The 9,901-nt window shown below is 44.8% G+C and overlaps 1 non-coding gene across 1 annotated transcript; it reads right to left on the reverse strand.

Moving 5' to 3' along the window:
• Window positions 1-860: 860 nt before the first annotated feature.
• Window positions 861-932, reverse strand: TRNAI-GAU (transfer RNA isoleucine (anticodon GAU)). The gene has a single exon. It is a non-coding gene; the product is annotated as a tRNA-Ile (tRNA).
• Window positions 933-9,901: the final 8,969 nt, after the last annotated feature.

Consider the following 9,901-nt stretch of genomic DNA (forward strand, 5'->3'; position numbering starts at 1 on the left):
CTCATACATAATAATACATAGCCGATCAGTGTGATGCAATGATCTCTAGTATCAGAGGAGCATGCCTATTATATGAGGTGCTGTAGAACCCTGGCAGGATAATGCTGCTGCAGTTGACTTGTTTGTGGGCTTCCTAGAGGCACCTGGTTGGCCGCTGTGAGAACAGACTGCTGGACTTGATGGGCTTTGGTCTGATCCAGCACTGCCTTTCTTATGTTAATGCAGCATGATCTTGGAAACCTGGGCTCAAATCTCAACTCTGCCATGAAATTCACTGATTGTCATTGAGCCAGACACATACACTCAGCCTAACCTACCTCACAGGGTTATTATGAGGATAAAATGGGGAAAGGAGAATTATATATGCCACCCTGAATTCCTTGGAGGAAGGGTGGGATAAAATTTTACTACCTATATATAGGCCATATATTATAGTACCAGTTACGCTCTGGCTATATGTCATTCTATAACCTTCTAACTACTGTTACCAAACATTAAGAACAGCTCTGTCTTCAAACAAGGCTATATGCTATATGGAGTCTCCATATGTTGGAAAAGGGAATAACTACCCAAGATATTTATTTGCTTTAAACATTTGTATCCCACCCTTCCTGCAAGAAGCTCAGGGCAGTACACAGGACTCCCCATTGGCCATTTCATCCCTATAACAGCCCTGGGAGATAGTGTAGAGGCACTTCCCAAAGCTCATCCAGTGAACACCCATGAACACATGAAGCTGCCCTATACTGAATCAGACCCTTGGTCCATCAAAATCAGTATTGTCTACTCAGACTGGCAGCGGCTCTCCAGGGTCTTAGGCAGGGGTCTTTCACATTGCCTACTTGCCTGGTTCCTTTAGCTGGAGATGCCAGGGATTGAACCTGGGACCTTCTGCATATCAAGCAGATACTCTACCACTGAGCCACAGCCCCTCCCCTTCACAGCAGTGTGGGGATTTGAACAGGTCTCCCATATCTTGTTCCAGCACTTTCTCCACTACACTACTCTGGCATAAGATGAACAAGATGTGGGTAACATGACTTTCTATAACCCACGGAGAGCCCCACAGAACGTAAAGGAGTTCTACACTAGCATGTCTGTGCCATAAGACTGTGGAGCTCCCGTCACTTTCATGTCTACTATGAAACACAATTCAACACAACCTGACACGGTGAAAAGGTATTTAAAAAACTTTTAAATGTATAGAGAAGTGTACATTTCTCCTCTGAATTCTATTTGCAGAACAGATAAATTATGTAGCCAAGATATCATTAAGAATTCATTTTATATATAATAGTGATTTGATTACTACCATGCAATACATTGTGCTGTATGTTATAATCTCAATTTGTGAACTGCAAAAGAAAGTCTATTGCTGCCACTAATGACTTTGGCAGGGAAGAGAAAGAGATACAGCACACGATCCCGAACACTTTGCAAGGGACTCAAACAATAGCAAAGTGCAGTAAGTTGGAAGCACTTAACCTATTACTGCTGTGATGGATAAGCGTGAAAGCCTTTAATTTAAATTCACTTCTTGATTAAGCCTGAGCTTCCTTACATTATCCTTCTCCACCAATAAAGTTCAAAACACACAGAAATAAATAATATATAATACTCTCAATAAGGCAAAAACCATTGAGGCTATGGAAAAATCACACTCAAAATCCTGTGATGCCATTAAAAGGCCATCAATACAAAGAATGCATAATGAATTTCCCATAATAGTAGGACTCAGCGGCACCCAAAGAACTTGATGGGCAATGGGTTCAGGATAAACAAAAGGAAAGTCTTCAGCCATTTATGCATGGCTGTTTCCTCGCGGTCACCCCACCGACTACTTCGGGGCTTTGCCTTGATTATGCATGCATTTTCCAACTGTCAGAGTTCGCCTCACTCTCCCTGCGGTTTCCACTTTAATGATATTGTTCACATAGCCAATTCAGCCCTGAACAATCTGCATATTTCCACGTGTTTTGCCTGGGTTTTCTGAATGCTGGCTAAACACAAATCCAGAAAACACAGGCAAAATGCGTGGAAACACGAGGGGAGAGTGAGGCAACCTCTGATGGTTGGAGAATGCATGCATAATCAAGGCAAAGTCCCAAAGTATTTTATTTTGTTTGTTTGTTTGTTTGTTTTTGCAATTTGTAGCCCACTCTCCCCAGCCAAAGCCACCTCAAGGCAGGTGACATCATTCGGCGGGGTGACCGTGAGGAAACAGCCATGCATGAATGGCCTTCTTAAAAAATAGAATAAGCTGCTGTCAAGTCACAGCTGACTTATGGGTACCCCATAGGGTTTTCAAGTCAAGAGATGTTCAGAGGTGGTTTGCCATTGCCTTATTCTGCTTAGCAACCCTGGACTTCCTTGGTAGTCTCTTATTCAAATACTAACAAGGGCTGACTCTGTTGAGCTATCCAGATCAGGAAGATCTTTACCTAATGAGGAATTAAATTGTGGGATTCTAATGCCAGTGGACAGAGTGATAGCCACAAGGGGTTTAAAAAGGGATTAGTAAACCTCTGAATACCATTGCTAGGAGGCAGCATCAGGAGAAGGCTTCATCCTCTGTGCCCTGTTTGTTAGCCCTGCAGAGTAACTGGTTGGCTGCAGTGTTGGACTAATTGGAGTACTCTGGTCTGATTCAGCAGGGATCTTCTTTATGTTCTTATGCATTCAAAGGGAATTGGTATTTCCTGAAAAAAAGAAATATTTCTTAAAAATTCAAACTAACTGCTGGAGTGGATCCTAAAATCTGTGAGCAGGTCTGCTGGACAGGGGGTCAAAATTCTGGGGGATCCAGTCATTGCTTTTATGTGATGGTTAGGTGGGTCTGGACTGTGGGAGGAGGCCCCCAGTCAGGTTTTGTCTGAAGACCCCTGGGGGATCTCAGCAGCCATGCCTGATAGCTCCAATTTCTGCTCAGATGAGATATCTTTCCTGATTTCGCCTGTCTGCTACACCCCCCTATATCTTCTTTAAAGCTGTTCCTGTGGATCATGGATCCCTCAGGAATGGAATGGGATGCAGCACAGGGCTTGGCATCTAGAGTGGGAAATCCATGAAAACTGCAGATCTCCTTGGACAAGTAGGTCCCTTCCACTTGTAAAAAGGCATGTTGGGATGCAACCTAGAGAATATGAGGACATCATGATGGGGCTTAGCGAAGAAGAAGAAGAGTTGATTTTTATATGCTGACTTTCTCTACCACTTAAGGAAGAATCAAACCAGCTTACAATTACCTTCCCTTCCCCTCCCCACAACAGACACCCTGTGAGGTAGGTGGGGCTAAGAGAGCTCTAAGAGCTATGACTAGCCCAGTGGTCGGCAAACCCATTAGTCAACAGAGCCAAATATCAACAGTACAACGATTGAGATTTCTTTGAGAGCCAAATTTCTTAAACTTGGCCTAGACAGATCCCAAGCTATGTTTTCTATCATGTTTACAAATCCAAAACTCAGCCGAAGAACCCCTCTGCCTAGAATGATTCAACAGCCCAAAAGAAAGCCATTTTTACAGGGATCCAATTTTTAAAAAATCCTCACTTGTTAAAAGCTGTAAACGCTACTCTTAAGGAAGCTGATTCAGGACAGAGAGTTAAAACAGGTCAGTAAAATGTAAGCTGTACTGGGGGCGAGGCGGTAATAACACCTGGCCAAAAAAAGAAAATGTATTTTCATATATTACACTCAACTGTACCTCTCAAGCCATACACAAGAAGAAGCACAGAACGTTTGAAATCTATCTTCTTTTTCCCCACCCTCAGACCACATTTTAGGGGACTCTTAAGCTTGTATAGAAAAATGCAGGAGGTGGCAGGCTCTCCCTTACCCCGTACATTGTTTTCGTGTTGTTACTTTGGGAAGGAGGGGGTGTTAGTTCACCTTCCAAATCCACTTTAATTCCCAAAATTTCCCTCTCCTGCTCCTTAAAATAGAGATGTAGTCTCTGAATCTTGGGGAAAAAAAACACCAAATCCTTGCCAGCAGTCAACTCAGTCTTCAGAAAACCTTTCCACCCAACAACAACACCAGGATCTCCTTACAATAAAACATGGCCCAAACAAAGGAGATTCTTCTCCTACTTTGCAAGGGAATTTGTCTCCTGCCATTCTTTCTGGTAATTAAGAAGCAGCAGGAAGCTCTGATTTGAGTTTATTTTTCCTGCCCTAGTTGGGGTCTGTCCCCCCCTTTTTTTTTAAGCATACGATTTTGCAGGATCCACCACCACAGTAATGAAATGTTTTCTCTGGGCACCCAGGCATTAGGAGATAAACAGGATGCCAGCAGCACCCAGTTAAAATGGTGGCACCGAAGAGGGAAGCCGAATCCACGCACCCAGCTCTCTTCTGAAGTGGAAAAGGTGGAATAAATCAATGGGGCGGCAAGAGGGGGAAAATCCCCCCTCCCAAAAAGAAACACTGAGAGGATCCCTCTCCCCGGCGTGCGCGACGGCTCTGGCGCTGCCTCGCAAAGGCGTCTTCCAGCCCTCGCCCGCCTGTCGGGAGAGATGCAAAATGCAGAATTCAAACACAGAATGAATGAAGGGCCGGAGGGCTTCTTCGCCCTCCCTTCCCCTTTTCCCAGGCTCCTGCCCCAAATGGGGGGGGGAGGAGAGGAGAGGGGAAAAAACAGAAACCCCCCCTTCCTCCTCTCCAAGCTTCTCACCCCTCCTGGCTCCTGGCTGCCCTTCCGGGGCAATGCAGCTGCTCCATTACAAAGGCCGGAGGAGGAAGGGATCCAATCCAGTCCGAGAGATCCTTTTTGCAAAAAACCCAAATTCTTCCGGAGGGGAGGAAATGTATGGTCGATGAGGAGGGGAGGTGTTCCTCCTTCTCCCCCTTCCTCGCGCGCCTTCACGCCTCCGGGTGGCCTCGGCCCCTCCAAGCTTGCAATACAGCGACACGTCTCCCATCACCCGACCGACCGACAGACCGGCATGCCTGCAAGCCCGCACATGGTCATTTGTGGCAGAGCCGCACTCAAGAAGCCAAAGAGCCACGTGCGGCTCACGAGCTGCGGTTTGCCGACCACTGGACTAGCCCAAGGTCACCCAGCTGGCTTCGTGTGGAGGAGTGGGGAAACAAATCCAGTTCACCAGATTAGCCTCCGCTGCTCATGTGGAAGAGTGGGGAATCAAACCCAGTTCTCCAGATTAGAGTCCACTGCTCCAAACCACTGCTCTTAACCACTACACCAAACTAGAATGAATGCCACAAAGCCAAATCATGGTTTCCATTAGGATAAATAGATTTACATGCTATTATGAGGAAGTAAACTTCACTGTTCTGAGTGTATCTAATATGTTCTTAAATGGATTTACAATCATAGCCTTTTGGGGTTGATGCTATGAACAAACAGGCCATAGCTCAGACAATCAAGCATGTTGTCCCCAACACCAGTGAAAATGGACAGACCCAATTTTTGGTTAAAAAGTTGTCTTAGTCCAGTAATATCAATGTCAGGACTTCAACTTGCATCAGTCTTGAACCAGTGATGCATAGGATAGCCTATATATAAACTAGAGTACTACAAGGAAGAAGTCTCACCAGACAAGGAAGACATTTTGCACTGAGAGTCAGTGTGGCACGAGAGCCAGCATGGTGTAGTGGTTAAGAGCGGTGGCTTGGAGCAGTGGACTCTAATCTGGAGAACCGGGTTTGATTCCCCACTCCTCCACATGAGCGGTGGATGCTAATCTGGTGAACCGGGTTGGTTTCCCCACTCCTACACATGAAGCCAGCTGAGTGACCTTGGGCCAGTCACAACTCTCTTAGAGCTCTCTCAGCCCCACCTACTCACAGGGTGTCTGTTGTGGGGAGGGGAAAGGAAGGTGATTGTAAGTCGGTTTGATTCTTCCTTAAATGGTGGAGAAAGTCAGCATACAAAAACCAACTCTTCTTCTTCTAGGTCACAGAATACTCCATAACTTCTATAAAGAGCTTTCGGGATCAGACTAGCATGCTGTGCTATATAATAGACTTGCTTGGATAGGGCATGGGCAAGATGGGGTGATAGGCAATTTTTGGTTTTGTGAGCCTTCATCTTGTGAGCAGCTTATTGGTTGTTTAATTTTCTGGGCTGCTGTACCATGGAACTGATAACAACACCTTCTGCTGTTAGTTTATGGCAATAAATGGATTTCAATAGGGGAGATAACAAAAATATTTGAAAAACGAAATAACTGAAGTTATGGGTTTGGGCTATAGGTGCACAATACTGGTAGATACATCTTGCATTCTGCAATGAAAGATCCATTCCTGTCTGCCACTGGAAACCCAGTATAGGCTGATTCAAGTATGTGAATGGGCCAGCCTAACATTGCATCTGGAAGATATTTTAGATTCCGTGCTGGAACTGTCTTCTATTGTAAGAAAACCCATGTCCTGAGTTTGGAGTTTTTTTAAATTCCCTTTTCAGATTTTTCTGAAACCCAGGTCTATACATATACAGATCTGGATTTCAGAATTTAAGCTTTTTATCTAGTGTAGGTGCATTTAAATTGTTGTGGAGTAGATGTCACTTCCCTTCTTTTTGGAAGAGGTGTGCTACTGCCCCATTCCAGGCCTTTCTTGAAACCAAAGTATCTGGAAATATATGAGTAGAAGATGGGGGCCCAAAACGAATTGTACATGTGAGAGAGAGGCAATTTGGAAATCCTACCTCCCCAAATATCCCAGGATCTCTAAGCTCTTGGGTATTTGAGCCAGCCTCTTCATTTTTTTTGGGCTGGCCCAGTTTTCCTGCTTTTGTTGTACTGGTGGACTGCTACTTTCCTTCTTAAACGAGGAGTCAGTTTCATTACTAAATTATAATTTACCTCCTCATTCTTTGATTTTTTTTCCAGAAGGCCACTGTCTGACATTTCCATTATTTCAATATAACAAACATATTTTAAAATTTTATAGGTTGGATGGCTACTTCCAACATGGGTCTTCCCAGGGTCTTTGAAGGAGGCAGTAGTAACACCCCTGCTCAAGAAAGCATCTCTAGATCTGACTGGTCTGGCCAACTACTGCCCAGTCTCAAACATGCCGTTTCTGGGGAAGGTAGTTGAGAGAGCAGTAGCTGAGCTGCACCAGGTATTCATGAATGACACATCGACCCTTGATCCGTTCCAGTCCAGTTTCTGGCCTGGCCATGGAATGGGGACTGGGCTGGCTGCCCCCAGAGATGATCTCCAAAGACAGCTGGATCGAGGCGGGTCAGCGCTACTGCTTTTGTTTGACCTTTCAGCAGCATTTGACATGGTCGATTATGATTTTCTGACCTACAGCCCCGCCGATATAGGTATTTGTGGAACAACCCTTCAGTGGCTGATCTCCTTCCTCTATGGTCCCCAATGCTCTTTAATATCTATATGCACCCCCTCACCCAGCTTGTTCGGAGATTTGGGCTGGGGTGTCACCAGTATGTTAATAACACCCAGCTGTTCCTGTTGATATACTGCTGGCCGGACACCATCCTGGATACAATGGCTGAGTGCCTTGGGGCTGTGGTGGGATGGCTCAAGCAGAGTCGGCTGAAACTGAATCCATCCAAGATGGAGGTTCTGTGGCTGAGCCAGAGTGGACTGGATTGGGCAAATCTTCTGCCAATTCTTGATGGAATTCAGTTCATACCATCTGCCTCTGCCAGGAGTCTGGGGGTGATCCTGGATGCTTCCCTTTCTTTGGAGGCCCAGTTCACTAGTGTTGCTAGGCTGGCTTTTTTCCACCTTTGCTGAGCCCAGCAATTTATGCCCTATCTGTCTCACTCTGACTTAGCCACAGTGATCCATCTAACAGCCACCTCCAGATTAGATTACTGTAACTTGCTCTATACAGGGCTGCTCTTGAAACTGCTCCAGAAATTACAACTGGTCCAGAATGCAGCTTCCTGGAGGGCACATATTCAACCTGTGCTCCACCAGCTGCATTGTCTTTGTATCCACTTCCAGATCAAGTTCAAGGTATTGGTGCTTACCTTTAAAACCCTAAATGGTCTGGGACCTTCGTATTTGTGGGACTGCCTCTTCCATTACACCCCCCAAAGGGCTTTGCATTTTTCTTCTAACAATCCCCTGGTTACCCTAGCTCAAAGACCATCTGGCTGTCCTCAACCAGGGCCTTGGCTTTTTTGGCCATGGTCCCTGACTGGTGGAACTCTCTGTCCAAGAAAACCAGGGCCTTGATGGATCTTTTCCAGTTCTGGAGGGCCTGTAAGACAGAGATGTCACTCCAGGCCTACGGTTGAGGGCAGCAATTGTTTTACATCTGTGGCGTTACATTTACTAATCTGGCTTCTTGCGCTCCCCTACCGCCTGCCTCTTCCTTCCAGCTCTCTTCCCTTCCAGCCTCCCTTTTTTGGTTTAACTAGGCTGGATTTTTATTATTCCACCCCACACTGTTGGACTATAGTTTAATGTCTCAACAGCTGGGGGTTGATGGATTTGCAGGCGCCATATTTTAAGTGTTGTGCTTTTCTATATTTTAAAGTATTAACGTTTGTGTTTTTATGTCCTATATTATTGATGTTTTTATCTTGTTGTAAACTGCCCTGAGCCTTCTTTGGCAGGGGGAGGGTGGCATATAAATAAAATATTACTACTACTACTACTACTACTACATATGTATACACAAGACCATACCAATTATGCACATGCCCATAGTGAACTACTACTGAGTGGAAATCTGCCACCAGCTATTCTATACCAGTGGTGTGCTTTGACTGAGAAGGAAAGCTAAGTTGCCTGCCTGGGTCTAGCCTGACTCAGGCTGTAACTTGTGAGTCCTGCTATTCTAACCCTTTCTCTTGATCTGCTTTTCAGCATATCTTAGAGCACACAGCTTGAAGCAGCAGGGGAGTTTCTTAGCAAAGGGCCACCCACTTGCATATTATTCCTTCCTTGCCTGTGACATGACATAAGAACAAAGTAGACATTAACCGCTACATTAAACCCAGAAGGAAAGTAATCAGTAACCTGTTATTCCCTTAATAAAGGGAAACACATGCAGAGTGAAATCCAGAAGACTAATCAATAGCCCCAGACAAAGCCATGTGCCAAACAAATTGCAAATCAATTAGAATCCTTGTTTTCTTTGAAATGATTCACGATAAGTAAAGCAATTACTCGTTCATTAGACCTAATTTAACAGCATGACTGCCCTAGCAACAACTGGCAGCGTCTGGCTATCAAATGGGAGAATGGCAGCTTATTTCTGTCTGTCTGTGGGTCTCTGGCCAATCCAAAAAAGAGGGAGAGAATTCCTTTATAGAGGACAGCTTTTAATGAATGGCCCAAATGTTTCTGTGCCAGGGAAGTATCGGGATGTCCGGTTGATTATCTCGCTTGTCTTAAGAAAATTGTCATTAATTTCCAGCTGAGTGGGAAATGTCCATAGGGTCTTTGAACTAAAACTGGACACAAGAAGCTACATTGGTGCCTCAGCAGCTACCATCTTGTTTCCTCTTGGAACTATATTACTGACAGTAATAATGTGGTTGCCAGTAGAGTGACTCCACGTAGCCTACTGTCAGCAGTATAAAATACTGGGACAATGCATTCAACTTATGCCATATTTCTTCTACCCGTCTCTGCTATTGTTAATACCAACCCCATCTGGAGAAAGAATAATGAGATATATGATAACTGAATTATTGGTTTGACTCCCAGTATAATGTTTATTTCATAGAGTGGAAGGACGTCCTGCAGAGCAAACACAAGGTTCACAACTGCATTTTTGCTCCCTAATTCTTATGAGGTTTGGGAAATATTTTAAGGTGAAAACTTGTGTTGAGGAGGAGTGCTTAATCCTTCCCATTCCTCCTGTTTCTCCCCTGGAAAGGCTGCACTCAAACATTTTTATTACTTTCCGTCTCCCAGGTGGGCTGCAAGAGCAGAATTATTGTAACACAA

Source organism: Euleptes europaea, chromosome 6 (assembly GCF_029931775.1).
Source record: "Euleptes europaea isolate rEulEur1 chromosome 6, rEulEur1.hap1, whole genome shotgun sequence".
NCBI lineage: Eukaryota > Metazoa > Chordata > Lepidosauria > Squamata > Sphaerodactylidae > Euleptes > Euleptes europaea.